Consider the following 15,774-nt stretch of genomic DNA (forward strand, 5'->3'; position numbering starts at 1 on the left):
GCAGACATTTTGGCCCTCAAAGGACTGCAAGAAAAGTCATAGACTCAGGTTTTTATTGGCCTACTGTTTTTAAAGATGCATATTAGGTTTACCACACTTGTAAAGAGTGCTAGATAGCAGGTACAAATATCACTCGCAAGAGTGAGATGCCTCAGCAGCCTATGCTTTTTTGTGAGGTATTTGATGTATGGGGAATCGACTTCATGGGTGCCTTTCTTGTATCATTTGGTTTTTTGTACATTTTACTCGCTGTTGATTATGTTTCTAAGTGGATGGAATCTATCCCCACTAGGACTAATGATTCTCGAGTTGTTGCAGATTTTATCAGGTCTAATATCTTTTGTAGGTTTGGAATACCACGAGCTATCATAAGTGACAAAGGAACTCATTTCTGTAACCGCACCATGGAAGCTTTACTCCGGAAGTATGGAGTTGTGCACAAAGTCTCTACTACATATCACCCACAGACTAATGGGCAAGTTGAGATCTCAAACAGGGAGATCAAACAGATTTTAGAGAAAATGGTGCATCCGAACAGGAAGGACTGGAGCCGTCGTCTAGAAAATGTATTTTGGGCTCAAAGAACAGCCTTCAAGACACCCATTGGGATGTCTCCTTATCGACTTTTTTTTGGTAAGGCATGTCATCTTCCTGTAGAGAAAGAACACTGTGCTTATTGGGCGGTAAAAAGTTATAATTTGGAGATGTAACAAGCAGGTATTGAAAGAAAACTCCAATTACAACAGCTTGAAGAGCTTAGGCTAGAAGCTTATGAAAGCTCTAGGATTTATAAAGAGAAAACTAAGCACTTCCATGATAAGATGATTTCTAGGAAGGAATTCTTTGTGGGCCAACAGGTTTTACTGTTTAATTCCCGCCTTAAGCTTATGGCTGGAAAACTTCAATCCAAATGGATTGGCCCCTTTGTTGTTACTAATGTTTTCTCTTACGGTACAGTAGAAATTAAAAGTGCAGGTACTGAAAAAGTCTTCAAGGTCAATGGGCAGTGCCTAAAGTTATTTCATGAAAGTTCAGCACCTGACGATGCAAGCATCGAGGAGCTTTCTTTGGAAGCGCCAACTACACTGCAACTTGATCAGGGAGTTCTTATCCTCTCCCTTAACTTTAATAACTATGTCCTTTCATTGAGGACAATGCTTGTTTTAAGTGTGGGGGAGGGAATTCCCTATTTGTTTTTGTTTTCCTTTTGTGTTTGTTTGTTTATCCTCTTAAACAAAAATAAATAGAATTTGCATGCTTTCTTGTTGGTTATTTTTCTACAAGTGTGAGTATTCTCTCTATTCTTTGTCGAAAGACTTGTGGTGTGATGTGATTGATTTTTTTGCGCATTCTTAATAATATTTCTGACTAAACTCTAAATTGTACATCACTAGTGATAGATCACTAACCCTTGTGAGACTTTGAGCCTAATAATGTTTATTTCTTTCTTGTGTGATTTCACTCATGTTTGTTAGTCTCTAGAACTTGAATTGACTCTTGTTGAAGCTATTTGTTTAGTTGTGCATACTGGCGTGATAAACGTAATTTTGTTTTTTTTTTTTGTTTTTGTTTTATTTTTAGCCAGTTAGCCAAAAACCCAACCTTAACAATATAATCCCTTTGTTTGGAAACCCCTTTGGGCCTACTATCCTTTTTGTTTTTAAAACTCATTACAAGCCGAAAAGTGAAAAATAATGTTATCACCCTATTCAGAGAGTTGAAAGAGTCTTGTATGAATTTGTGTGGGGTTGAATATTATGTTTATGAGTTTATGTTGTTGGAAGAAAAAAAGTATAAAAAATGAAAAAAATTTATTAAAAAAAATGAAAAAATGGCAAATAGAGAAGGATGTCAATACATATTCCTTCCGAAAGAAAAAGAAAAATAGAAAGAGAAAAAGAAGAAAAATCAATTGTCATAGAGTTGAGGTTAAAGTGAATGAATCTTTTGTAATTCCACTCCCGCTGTTTCTTTCAAGTCTCTTTTGTCTCTTTGAATTTTAGCTTAGGACCCCCTTAGGATTTATCTCACCTTTACCCTTGCCAAGTTACAACCAAATAAAAGTCCTTTTGATCTTTTTGTGAAAGTATTTAATTAGTGGATGTTAGAGTCTTTTCAAGCTTATGGTAGTACTAACTTTCATGTTGTGCTTTGAGTGTAAACAGTAACCTGAACACTTGAGAGTTGAGTGGAAACAATTTATTTTGTGAGGATCTTGATACTTTTGATGTACTTTTTGGTAATCTGTTTTTCATACTTATTTTGAATGTCATAATTGAATTACTCACTAATGTCATGTTCTTGAAGCTTAGACTTAGAAGTTTGTTTGCACTTTGTGTCCTGATAACCTTTGAGTTTGCATGCTCTGTTCGTTTTTAAGTTTCTTTGTTTTGAATTCTTAATTTTGCTCGGACTGCAAAAGTTCAAGTGTGGGGGAATTTGATCAATGCATCTTGATGCATATTCTCCTATATTTTTACTTAGGCATTTCTTTACTTTATTTTGGTTATTCTTATGTTTTACTATGTTTTTATATGTTACTTTATTTTTGCCTTAAATTGATTTTCGTACTTATTTTTCAGCTTTAGCAGCTTTCACGGAAACGATCATAACTGGAGTTCCAGGAATCCGATTGAGGCGTTCTAATAATCACCGGAAAGATAAGAGAGATAGAGAGAGAGAGAGAGAGAGAGAGAGAGAGAGAGAGAGAGCTATGACTTTCGTGTTGGAGTCAAAGTCATATTCGGAGCCTATATTTTCCAGATTTACGTTTGAAGCTGCAGCACTAGTTTATTTTCAGTTTTGGGTTGTTAGTAGTGGGACTGGATTTTGTAATTTGAACCAGTTGGGTCATAAACGATTTTGGCTGATTCTTTCTAGGTACCTAGGTCTAGCCGCGGTACTGTTCATACTTTACACTATTCATGAAACTTTTCTTACGTTTGAAGAATTCATGAAGAACTAAACACCTTCGGACGGATTTACTGTACTCAGGTTCCAAACTTTGAGGTTGTTATAGTATTTACAATTTAATTTCAATTCCTTTCAGCTATGTTATAAGATTGTTGTTTGCTTAATTCGATTTTCATATAATATTGTTGATTTAATTTGATTGATATATGTTCCCAATTTTAATGGCAGTTGACTTTGCTTAATTGTTAATTTGCATTATTCATAATCGTATGCTTAATCCGACAATAGGAACATGTTTCTCATAGTGTCAATCACGTTTGTTGATTGATATTATAATTAAATAGGATAGACATTCCGCTTAGGAGATTGTAATATTAGCAGTCGATGATTGGTAAGAACCGAGTCAGTGAATCTGTTTGCTATAATCACTTATTTCATAACAACTTATTTTATAATTCATTTTTATAATTGAATATGAAACAATCCCCCCTTTTAAACCGATTTCCAATTGGTTGGTAATAATCAATAATCCTTGCGATACGACTCGAGCCATTATCTCTATACTACCGTTTTCAAAATACTCGTTTTGATCCGCGTGCGACAGTTGATCAAACCCCGACATTGGTACAAGTTCTTGCATCTGGAGGAGTTTTGGTACAACACATCTTTTCACTCAGTGATTCAGATGACACCTTTCCGGGCTCTTTATGGTCGTGATCCCCCAAATCTCCCAGCCTATTTAGAACAAAACTCATCACTTGATCCGCTCGATGATTCTCTGAAACAACATCAAGCAATCATTACAGTCCTAAAGAAGAATATCACGAAAAGCAGAGTGTCCATGGAAAAGCAAGCTAATAAGCACAAAGTGGACTTTACCTTTCATCCCGGCGACCTTGTGTTACTCAAGCTTCAGCCGTATCGTCAAATCACTGTAAAAAGAAGAACATCAAAAAAATTATCAAAATATTATTTCAGACCGTTTAAAGTCATCAAACATGTCGGGGAGGTTGCTTACATGTTAGATCTTCCATCGTCCTTGCGCGTTCATCCGGTGGTTCATGTTTCCTTGCTACGACCATATTTTGGTTCCAACCAAACCGGAAAATTTCGGCCGCTTCCCATGCAACAAGAAATGTAACAATTTTGAAGACCCTCCAAACTCCATTTGGTCGCCACCTCGATCCGCATCCACCGCCGTTTCTCAATGATCTGTTCCAAAAGACAAGCCCAAACAAGTTAACTACAACAAAGAGGAGATGACAAACAAGGGAAATCAAAGAGAAAATAACACAAGTGTCTTACAACATACGGTTGAGGGTAGTCAGGTTCGTTTGGATCAGGCCATGGAAGAAAACGCTGAGCCATTTTCCTTTTCTTCAATGATGTAGGAGGATTGTGCGTATCAAAGAAGAAACTGCACGTCAGAAAGCATTTTAATATTTAAGCAATTTTAGTTTTAATATTTAAGCAATTTTTATTTTATTTGTTTCATTTAATTTTCTTTTGGATTAAAGGCCTATAATGCCAATAGCATTTATTTGTTTTATGTATTTAAAGACCTTTGGCAAGGCCATAAGGATTATCTCTTTTACCATAATAGAATCCAAAGTTTTATTTATTCCTGGTGGACTCCGGAGCTTATCTATAGGGTTTGCGCTTGCAACCCTGTTTTCATTCAAGGTTTAGCGATTGCTATTCCTTTGGGCGGCTTCCGAATGCGTCATTCAGATGAAAAAGATGAAGAGTTTTCAAAAAATGTGTGAGAGAGAGAGAGAGAAGGATGTGTTTACGATGACAAAGAACAAAATGAATGTATCTCATAATGTGAGGAGTAAAGTGCATCAAGTACCCACAAGTGAATCTATCATTGGGCTTCCCATGCGTGGTACTTTCAAGAAACCGTCGGTCCAACCAATAGCCGATACACGTCCCTTTCCAGCTGTTTCCCAAACTCATGTGGCCCCCATTTCTGCTTCCCAACGTCTCTTTGCCTCTTCCTACACTCCATCTTCACTTTTCCCATCACTCCCCACTGCCCAAAAAAACGTCAGCCTGTATCCCACTCAACACACTACCGCTCATTTCCCTTCTACAGTAAACCCTACTTTTGAAACCTCAACGGGCCACCCACATGCTTCCTTCGGCCCAAGTCCCTTCACCAGCCCACCCACTTCTTCTTCTATGAACCTTGAGGACAAGGTTCTCATTGGGCCATTGAGTATTGATAAGCAAAAGATTAGGCCCATTAGAAAAAAGGTCCAAACTGTTTGGTTAAAGGATTTTTATTGTTAAGTAGGGAGATGTCTTTATTAATTCAGCTTTTGTCACTACTAGAAAATTTGTTTTTAGTGACAGATTTAGTGACAAATAAATTTTGGTCACTGTAGTGACCGAATTAGCCACCGAAATAAAATATTCATGAGTCAATTTTAATAGGTCACCAAATCGGTCACTAAAATACATCAGCCACCGATTTAGAGACCAAAATTTAGTGACCGAAATTTCAGTCACTGTAGTGACCGAATTAGCCACCAAAATTTGATATTCATGAGCAAATTTTAAGAGGTCACTAAATCGGTCACAAAAAATATTTTTTTATGCAATTTAATTTATATATATAAATTAGAGACCGAAATTTCGGTCACTAATATTTTTTGTTTTTTTTTTATTTTTAATCCTTTTTATTATATTATTATTTCCTTTCCATTTTTTTAAAGATTTAAATTATCTTTCAATTTTTAAGTTTTAATAAAATTTTCATATTTTTTATTGTTTTAACATATAATATATTTGTAAAAAAACTCTATGTATATATGTTTAAATATAAAATATAGCAATAGATGTGAAGTGATATAGTGGTAAGTTCTTCTTAAAATGTGTGGAGGTCACAAGTTTGATTCCTAGGTATCACAACTTTTTATTTATTTTAAGTAAAAGAACACTAAAATAGGTCACAAATTCGGTCACTAAATTCGTGGCAAATGCTTAGCGACTAGCACTTTTTCAACCGAAAAATAATGGTCACTAAATCGGTCGCTAAGCGTTTTAGTGACCGATTTTTAAGCTTTTTCGGTCTCTAATTCGGTCACTAAAAGCGGATTTTCTAGTAGTGTGTCTTTATTTTACGTCATTGAATTTAGTGGCTTTAGGCCCATTTATCTTTAGAAACCCTACTATATATTGTAAGTTCAGCTTAATGAAAGCTAAGAAGAAAAGATGTTTTTATCATTTATCTCTTATGCAACATTAGATATATCATATTCCAAAACATATTGGCCATATTGCAAACATGAATTATTTAAATATGTAATTACTAGTGTAATTCCACCTCTTTTGAATTTTAATCTTTATGAAAAAAATATTTAGTTTTGATTGTTACAAATATATATATATATATATATATATATATATATATATATATATAGCTTCTTTTAAAAAAATTATAGCTTTGATTTTGATCTTGGGTTTTTTTTAATGATAAAATATTGTTAATAATACAAACAAAACAACCCGGTGAAGTACAAAAAAAAGTGGCACAAGGAGTAACAAACTAATAAAGCAAAACAAAGAAAACTGTATAACAAAAGCAAAAGCAGAACACAAAAAAAGCAATCCTAAAATCGATCGAGGTGAAGATAAGCAAAGGCTCGAGAAACTGTAACACCCCCATTTTATTCGCTATTATTTTAGTAATTATATTGTTTGGCATTTTTAATAATTCTTTATTTATTTAGTTATTATGTGATATAATAATTATTTAAGTATTTAATTATGAGTGTGTGTTTGTGTTATTTGGCTTAATTGAGTAATTAGAGAGATATAACTAAATGGGCCTAAGTGATAGAAACATAATGGATGGATTGGTGGGTTAAGCCCAATTGACATAAGTGAGATAGTAAGAGAAGGTTAGGGTTTTAAAGGTTACTATTTTTATTTGGGGGAAAAGATAGGAAGAAGAGAAAAGAGGCAAAAGGGAAGAGAACAATGGTAGAAGAGAAAAGCTAGAAGAAACCTCATTTTCGCAGCAAGTTTCAGCATTGAGTCACCTTAGCAAAACGGATGAATCTCTCAATCCAACCGTTGGATCGTCGCGTGGTTTTGACACAATGTTCCTGACTTATAGAGGTAAGTTCTGACCGGAGCGATTTTGATTTTGAGGGTTTTAAGTTCGTCTGATAAGCTGATTTTCGAACTGGTTTTTAGGTGTGTCTCTAAATTATGTTTGAAGGATTTATTTTGGAGAAAAGCTTAGAGCTATGGTGAAAGAGTCCATATTTGCCAAGGTAAGGCTTGGGTTCTTTCATGCTAAAGGGTTGTATGATAGTATGTTATGGTCGGTTTGATTCTATACTTTGATATTCATGTTCTTCTATGTTGCAATTTTGGGTATTTGATGATTTGTTGGAATGTGATGATATAAATGTGATAAGTTGTGTGCAATTGACAATCTATGTGTATTAGAATGTTGTGTTTGTTGTGGGTAAACCATTGATAGTGAAATAATGAGTTTTGGTTGTAGAATTGGAAAATAATGTAATAGAAATATAATAGTTGAATTGAAATTAATATAGTTTGATTATTAATTGGATAATTAAATTATTAGTTGAATTAATTCCGATAAGCCTATGTGATTGGAATATACTTGGACTTGGACCAATTATACAGTTTATCGGTAAATTACGGTATTTTGAGAAATTGACCGTAATTGTGTTTTGGTTGAATATTCAAGTTGAGAATAATATATTGTTATGCCAATGATGTTGTTTTGATAATTCACATTATTTCTACTTGATTTAGTTGATGATTAAAAGTCGATTTGATTTACTTGACATATTGGCATATTGAAATTATTTTGAGAAATTGACCGTAATTGTGTTTTGGTTGAATATTCAAGTTGAGAATAATATATTGTTATGCCAATGATGTTGTTTTGATAATTCACATTATTTCTACTTGATTTAGTTTATGATTAAAATTCGATTTGATTTACTTGACATATTGGCATATTGAGATTATTTTGAGAAATTGATCGTAATTGTGTTTTGGTTGAATATTCAAGTTGAGAATAATATATTTTTATGCCAATGATGTTGTTTTGATAACACTACTAAAAATATGACATTTGATTTAAGGATTTTACATCAGGTTTTAAAATATATGATGTGAAAAATATTTGTCAAAGGATTTTACATCAGACATTTATTTCCAATGATATAAAAAATATTTGGTTTAGGAAAAAATATAACACGGTGGCAGTTTGGTAAATAAAATGAAATTTTATTAAAAGGATTTCACATCTGGCCTAGATTTGCCCCGATGTAAAAAGTAGACTGATGGAAAAAAATAACACGGTGGCAGTATCGTAAATAAAGTGAAATTTTGTTATAACAATCCATTAGAGCACAATTATCGCTGGTTTTTTAAAGTTCCTACACAGTAACCAAAGTCATTATTGTCAGCATTAATGGATATTTGAGAAAGAATAAGCGTTGTTTAATTTGTGACGTTGATTAGTTTGTGAACCATTTACACTTGCCATCTAGACTCTTAATATTAATAAAAAAATTGCATAAAGCCATTAAGTAGTATATTGTGGAGTGTAGTGAGATCCATTTTAGATTTTTTGATGGATTAGATGGATATTTGAGAATTGTAGATGAGTTGTTTAAAAAATTGAGAAGTGTGAAATAATATAAAAAATTAAGTGGGTCCCATTTAAAGAACCCAAATGGATATGATGGATGTGGATGCTCTTACATCGGTTCATGTCCGCAACCGATATAACAGTCATAGTCACATGGGCCTTTACATCGGTCCAAGTCCCCAACCGATGTGAGAGCCAATTTTCTTTTTTCACATAAACCCTTCGTTTCCAAACCCATTTTGTTTCCAAACCTATTTCCTGTAAACGACCTCCAAACCTTTTTTCTCTCGCTGTCACCAAACTGCCTTCTCCATTTTCCCTCGTCGTCACCTCCGTCCAAGCTCTTCAACCCAACCGTCCAAGCACTATTTTCACTTGCCGTCACCAAGCTCCCTCCACATCCTCCATGTATTCCGGCCAGAATTCTTCACCAAAGTTTCAGGTAATTCATTTTTTGTTTGTTTTAGTGTTTATTAACCTTAGATCTTGTTTGCATTTTTGTTCCTTGAACTGGATATGGAATCAACACTGCATTTTTTATATATTTTTTAATCGTAAATTCCTTTTGTTCTGTTCTTAGGAAATTTTCTCAATAAAAACCCTAGTTTTGTTTGCGCTTCAATTTTCACAGTTTTCAACTATGCAATTTGCTCCAGTTCCGAAGCTAGGGGAATAGGAAAATAGTGATCTGAATTTCGCCTCTGAAAAAAACCCTAGCTTTTCGAATTCCGAAGCCTTTTTTGTTGCATTAGATTTGGTTTTGTAGATTTTAGATTGGATTTGGTGATAAAGTTGAGATCTTTCAACGATTCAACTTGTGGGTTGTCTCTTTAACTTTTGCCCCTTTCATTTTGCTGCCATTAGGGAATATAAGTTTCAAATAACAGCATTTCTGTTATAATGTATCATGTATTATCATAGGGTATGGTTGAAGACTCGAAGATACAATTCTAGTCACTCTCAAATAAGTGGCATTTCATATAGCTGTAGCTGAACTTTGTATTTAAAATGGATTCAGCGCAGGCAAGATTTTGGGATCTCATTTTCTTTTATTTTCCACTCTTCAAAATATTTTGTATTCCTTGTATTTCAAGTACGCTATTAGTATATATACTAGAATATAATTTTTATTACCAAAACAAAAAAGAATATAATTTTTATTTTAGTTGTTAGAACATGCACATTGCCTCTGAGTTGCACTCTTCTGATGCATACTTGGTGTTTCTTGATGATTCTTAGGTGATTTCGTTGGAACTTTTATTTATAAAAAAATTGTCACTCTTTCTGCGATGCAGGTCAGAATAGTAGCGCTCTACATTGCATATTTGGGGACCACAAATTGGGCGTCAAGATCAATGTATATAGTTTTCGGGGCATTAGGATATCAGTGGTTTTTTTGAAAGCTGAAGGCAGTTCAATGAGGCATAGATTTGGCAAGTAGGTCATTTGCTGTAATTATTACAATTTATGTGCCTTTTTTTAATTCCTTCTGCTATAGTTTTTATTGTGTTTTTAGCTTCTTATCTGCCTTGGTTGGAAATGGCACAGATGATATTTTCAATGAAGCAGTTCAGCTAGCACTGCTACTTGTAGTGGCTTGATGCTGAGGGCAGTATGCCGGTTATAGTTGAGGGGAAATGCAAAGGTATCATGCTAGCAGCTGCACTAGTGCAGTTAATAATAATTCAATTGGTGGGCCATCGGCTAGGGACATTAGAAGAATTGATTCATCTTCTTGCCAACCAACATTCCTGTAAGTTCAAGGTAAGATACTTTCTACTGACCATGTCCTTTTAGAAAATCATATTAAATTTTGAATGTGAATGTTCCACCTACGACAGGCTACTGCATATTCTGAATTGTTGTGGTTGTGAATTGTGATTCAGCTTCTCATGCTTCTTGTCAGCTACTAACTTGCAATAGTGATTAATTTTCTTTACTTGATGTCATTCTGAACCTTGAAAGCTACTACAGAGATGTTTCATTTTTCTTGAGTAATCATAATGCTGTATTTTTCTGTTCAAGTATCTATTAATTTCTTCTTCGGTTCTGTTATTTTTTCAACTGAGTGCCTTAGTTTTGTAACTAGAAATTGTTTACTATAATTCGTGAATAGTTCAAGTATTTATCCTCTCAGATTTGTTGATAAATAAGTGAAGAAAATGTAGCACATATGGGATTTTCCTTCCTAAAATTCAATGTTTAATTATGCTGAATTTAACAAATATTTCTGGTTGAATTAATTATCTTATGTCATAGAGATCTCTATGAAGCATCTCTGGTTTTTTCATTTTAAAATTGAAAGCACTGTCTGAAATAGTATTTTGACTTGAAGGTTAGTGTGACATTATTAGCTTATTTCATGTTTCATCAATAATTACCATTCATTTTTTGCTTGTAATGTATTTTAATTTTCTAATATTCAAGGTGTTGAGGTTGGATATCAGTTCTATTCTCGTGCCGAAATGGTGGCGATTGGTTTTCATAGCCAATGGTTAAATGGCATTGACTATATGGGCCAATCTTATTCCAAAGAGGTAATACAACTTCTTATTACCTTATTTTACTATGTAGTTTAATTTTTAATATCAAAAGATCTCAAGTGATTCATATGATCCTAATTAATAGATTTTTTACTATAATTTTCCTTACAAACCCCTCTCTTTTTACCATTCATTTTTTACTTCAATTCAATTTTAAATTTAGTAGTTAAGTAGTGACATTTAATCTATATACTAATATTGAAATATAATAATTAAATTAAATGTTTAACAAAATCATTAGAAAAAGCGAGCTATGATTTCACATTAGAACAATTTCCATTATCATCTAGAAGCTTTTAGACTAACAATGTTGGTTGTAAGAATTTAATGTTGTCATTGTGAATGGCAAAAATGAATATTTAGTTAGATTTTGTTCCAACATCTGCGAATTACAGTATCACATCAAGAAAAGGAACATACCTTATCTGTCTTTGGCTACAGAGTATGCCATTCAACCTAATCACACAAAGTAGGTTGGATATTGAATTTTGACAATTTTCGTTCACTCAATTCGATACAAAGTAGGTTGGCAATATAGTAGATTAGGCTAGCTTTAATTTTCATTTAATCAAAGCAACTTTAATTTACGTATTGTAGGTATTTGATGACACTATAGAATTACGACATGATGATTTGTATGATTTACGACTTCGTTGGGCAAAATGTTTCTTTGAGTTATATAAAGCTTAAGCTTTATCTGGTGAGTTATATGGAATTGTCTATATACCTGATTTGTGTTTCTTGACTTTGGTGTTGTCTGCTGATGTTAATTGGTGTTATTATTTATTGTCAGCAAATGTGATTTTGGTGTTGTCTTCAGGAGCTACAACTCATCTTCTCGTGGATGCATGTTGGTATTTCAAGTGCGTGAAAAAGGACATAAATGGTTGGATATTTGTTGTTTTGTTATTTTGTAGTAGTCCACCGTTTGTAAACTTTCTTATAATTTTGTACACTTGTGTATGCTAGATTAATACTTTTGTAAATTTAGAAGAACATATATATGCTTCTTAACTATTTGGTGCAATGAAATTTTATCCTTCACTGGTTAGAAACATATGAAAATAGTGATCTAAATGTGGTCTGTGTGCTGTGGGAAAAATGTGCAAAATAGCGACCTAACTTTGGTCCTTATATGAAAAATTAGGTAAAAAAAATTACAGGTTAAAATAGGAAAAACAGCTATTATACGCTTAAAAACAACTTATCTATTACATCGGGCAAAATGGAAAACTGATGTAAAAACTTATCTATTACATCGGGCAAAGTGGAAAACCGATGTAAAAACTATCTATTACATCGGACAGACATGACAACCGATGTAAAATATGGCATATATATTTTTTTATAAAAAAATTGCATTATTTTTCACATCAGACATCTGAATTCAACCGATGTGGTATGTTAATTTTTCACATCGGTCCTTGGCCCGATGTAAAATGTCTCTGACTTATTACATCGCCTGGTTTTACATCGGGCTCAGGCCCGATGTAAAAAGTACTTTTCGCCCGATGTAAAAAGTACTTTCTGCACTAGTGTAATTAACATTATTTCTACTTGATTTAGTTGATGATTAAAAGTCGATTTGATTTATTTGACATATTGGCATATTGAGATTATTTTGAGAATTGACCAAAAATTGTGATTTCGGTTTGGATGTCTTTGTTGTGAGTAATGTTGTGATTGCCAATATGATTATTATTGTGCATTTTTATGTGATTAACCTTATGATATGAATCCTAGCTAATTGTCGTTAGTTTAGTAGATTATGATGATAATTGTAATGACTGTGTTAATATATGAAATTGAGTAATTGTGTCGATGTGCCGAAACATGATGATAATTGTAATGATCTTGACGATATGCGAATTGTATATTTGTGACGATTTTGTGAATACGTGATGTTGTATATATTTTTGAGGATGATTTTGTGACTAAGTGTGTATATATTTTTGAGGATGATTTTGTGACTAAGTGAAGATGAAATAATATAGTGACGTGAATTACCTCGAATAAATGGTAATGTGATTGTGATATAGGCTTATGCCTCGTGACGATATGTGATTTTGATGAGTATGTTGTGTTGTCTTGTTTGTCGAGTTACATTCCATATGCATACTCTGTGACGGCCTGAAAACTATGGCAAACATGACGGCCTGAAAACTATGGCAAACATGACGGGCCAAATGGCAATTGGTGACGGGGGCTGAAGCTCCGATTGGTACCACATGCATATGCATAGTTTGAGTCGCATTCGAGTTTGTATACCGAGTTGCATTCAATTCATTGTTATGATGTGTGGATGCATAGTTTGTGAAGTTGAATTCATTTGATATTGATTATTGATGTGTTGTAGATATGATGTACGTGAATGAAACATATATGATGATACTGTGAATATATATACGTATTAATGATATATGTGTATAAGTTGGAATATATGATCCATGTTGTTGTCGTGATGCAAATTGCTTATATTGAGAAGTGGTGAATTGTGTATGATATTATCTTGCTATATCTATTATCATACTTTCCTTTATACTGTTTGATATCTCACCCCTTCTGCTGATGTTTCCCCTACCATGGGAAATGGGCAGGTACACAAGTATAGTTGTGGAAGTTTGTAGCTTCATCATGTCCGGTTGGTATGTCGCTCTGATACGTAGCACTCGGGGGTTGTCTATATTGTTGTTTCTATGTTGTTCATGTTTTAGTTGTTGAGTTCCAAATTGGATAATGAGAAGTATTATGATATTTGAAGTTGTTTCCGATTAAATAAGATGATTTGTTTATAAAGTTGAATGTTATGATTCCGCTGCATATTAAAATGAAGTTGGTTTGTCTAAGAGCTGTTATAAGTTGTTTTGTGCTTCTCTGATATTAAAGTGCAATGTATCTGTTTATGAGTTGTTATATGAAGTAAATGTGATATCTCAAATGCTTGTTGATAGTTTTTAAAATACTCTGATTTCTCGCATGATATTTTCGGGTAGAATTTGGGGTGTTACAGAAACACCTGCACACCAGAGCACCACCCAAAGAGAATCAGGTTAAAGCTAAAAAACTATACCCACTTACACCAAAATCAGCTCGCATAGAACACCGAAGAAACACTAAGCACCTGAGAGACAAGCCTGAACTCTTGATCTACTATTGGTTCAAACACATAATAGGATTCTAGAGCAGTCTTGATCTTTGATTTTTTTAAAAATAAAATTAACTTATTTTAAAATTGATTCATGTGATATGTATTTAGACTATATTTTAATATTTTAAAACAAATGGAACATAATATAAAGTATTTGTTGTTTAAATATTTTTAAATTGTTTTGTTTAAATATTTTAAAATAGAATGAAGTCATCTCCAAATCAAAGATTAAAAAATGGTGATAAGTGAAGAAATGATATGTAATATATATGGGTTAATAGTAGTTTACCCCCTGTAATATGAGCGTGTTTCGGTTTACCCCCTACTGTTGCCAAAGACATGTTATGGCAACGGTTTTTTTGAAAAAACCGTTGCCAAAAGGCAGGGAGGGGGGAAACAATATTCGCTAACATTACAGGGGGGTGAACTACTATTAACCCTAATATATAACACTTTATTTTGCCTTATACCATATGCTTTTAACTAATTCCAACAATAAAATTATATTTTATTTCATTCGATCCCATTTCTATTAGTCACATTTCGTTGATTCAAATAAAATCTCAATAGCACGGGGGAGTCAAGACTAAACGTTTCCTACATAGGAGAGGCTTGGAAAACCCTTATTGCATTCATTGACCTACTGCTGAGGAGACTATGCTCCATGTTCTCAGGGAGTGTATCATAGCTAGGTCGAGGCGGCTTTCTCTGGTCCAAGATAAACATGCTGTTGATTTTTTCTCTGCTAATAGGGATGCTTGGATTGATTCGAATTTAATGGGTTGGAATCATCTGAACTGATACAGTAATAATTGGAGAGATATTTGGGCTCAAGCTTGTTACACTTTATGGTTCTGGCATAACCAAAAAGTTCATAATGATCATCAATATGTTATGCCTACTGAATTGGATAAGCACATCTTGGCTAGCGTTCAACAGTACAAGAGTAGCAAGAAGCTGCACATCATGAGTTCTATAAGAACAACAAGAGTGCTGCTTATCAATTGGCATCCTGTCACCCTCGGTTTTTCTCGTGAGATACGAACTGACTCTTCTTTTTATTTTGAGTTTTGAAAATCAGAGAGTCGCCACCGACTTTTATTTTATCCAATTAAGGAAAGGTTTATAAAAGAAACAGAAAAGACCTTTAAGAGATTTTGGGTTCGGGGGTAGGTTATACAAAGGGAAGGTATTAGCACCCCTTTGTATCCATGGTTATCCATGGGCTCTTAATTGCTTAGCTCACTTGTTCAAATCATTTGTCTTGCTTTGAAATGCTTGTATGTGGTTTTAAAATACCTTTGTAAATTAACTTTGTAATGATCCTTGTGCGGATGTATACAAAGTATTCTATCTTTTGAAAGATGTTTTGAAAAAAAGATCTTTAACTTCGTAATGATCCTTGTTTGGATATATACAAAATGTTGTCTTTTTTTGAAAGTTTTGTTTTAAAAACAATGATATGTGAAACATTTGTTGTTTTGATTTTGAGTACGCAATTAGGAGAGCTACCCTAAATTTAC

At 33.5% G+C, this 15,774-nt stretch overlaps 1 long non-coding RNA gene across 2 annotated transcripts; it reads left to right on the top strand.

Moving 5' to 3' along the window:
* The first annotated feature begins 8,772 nt into the window (after window positions 1-8,772).
* Window positions 8,773-12,354, top strand: LOC131633519 (uncharacterized). 2 transcript variants are annotated; one of them, XR_009293338.1, is made up of 6 exons: window positions 8,773-9,002; window positions 9,856-9,997; window positions 10,109-10,324; window positions 10,988-11,097; window positions 11,701-11,803; window positions 11,897-12,354. It is a non-coding gene; the product is annotated as an uncharacterized LOC131633519 (long non-coding RNA). The 2 variants fall into 2 exon arrangements; XR_009293337.1 differs by having other exon boundaries at window positions 10,109-11,097.
* The last annotated feature ends 3,420 nt before the right edge of the window (window positions 12,355-15,774 follow it).

This window comes from Vicia villosa, unplaced genomic scaffold (assembly GCF_029867415.1).
Source record: "Vicia villosa cultivar HV-30 ecotype Madison, WI unplaced genomic scaffold, Vvil1.0 ctg.001134F_1_1, whole genome shotgun sequence".
Taxonomy (NCBI): Eukaryota; Viridiplantae; Streptophyta; class Magnoliopsida; order Fabales; family Fabaceae; genus Vicia; species Vicia villosa.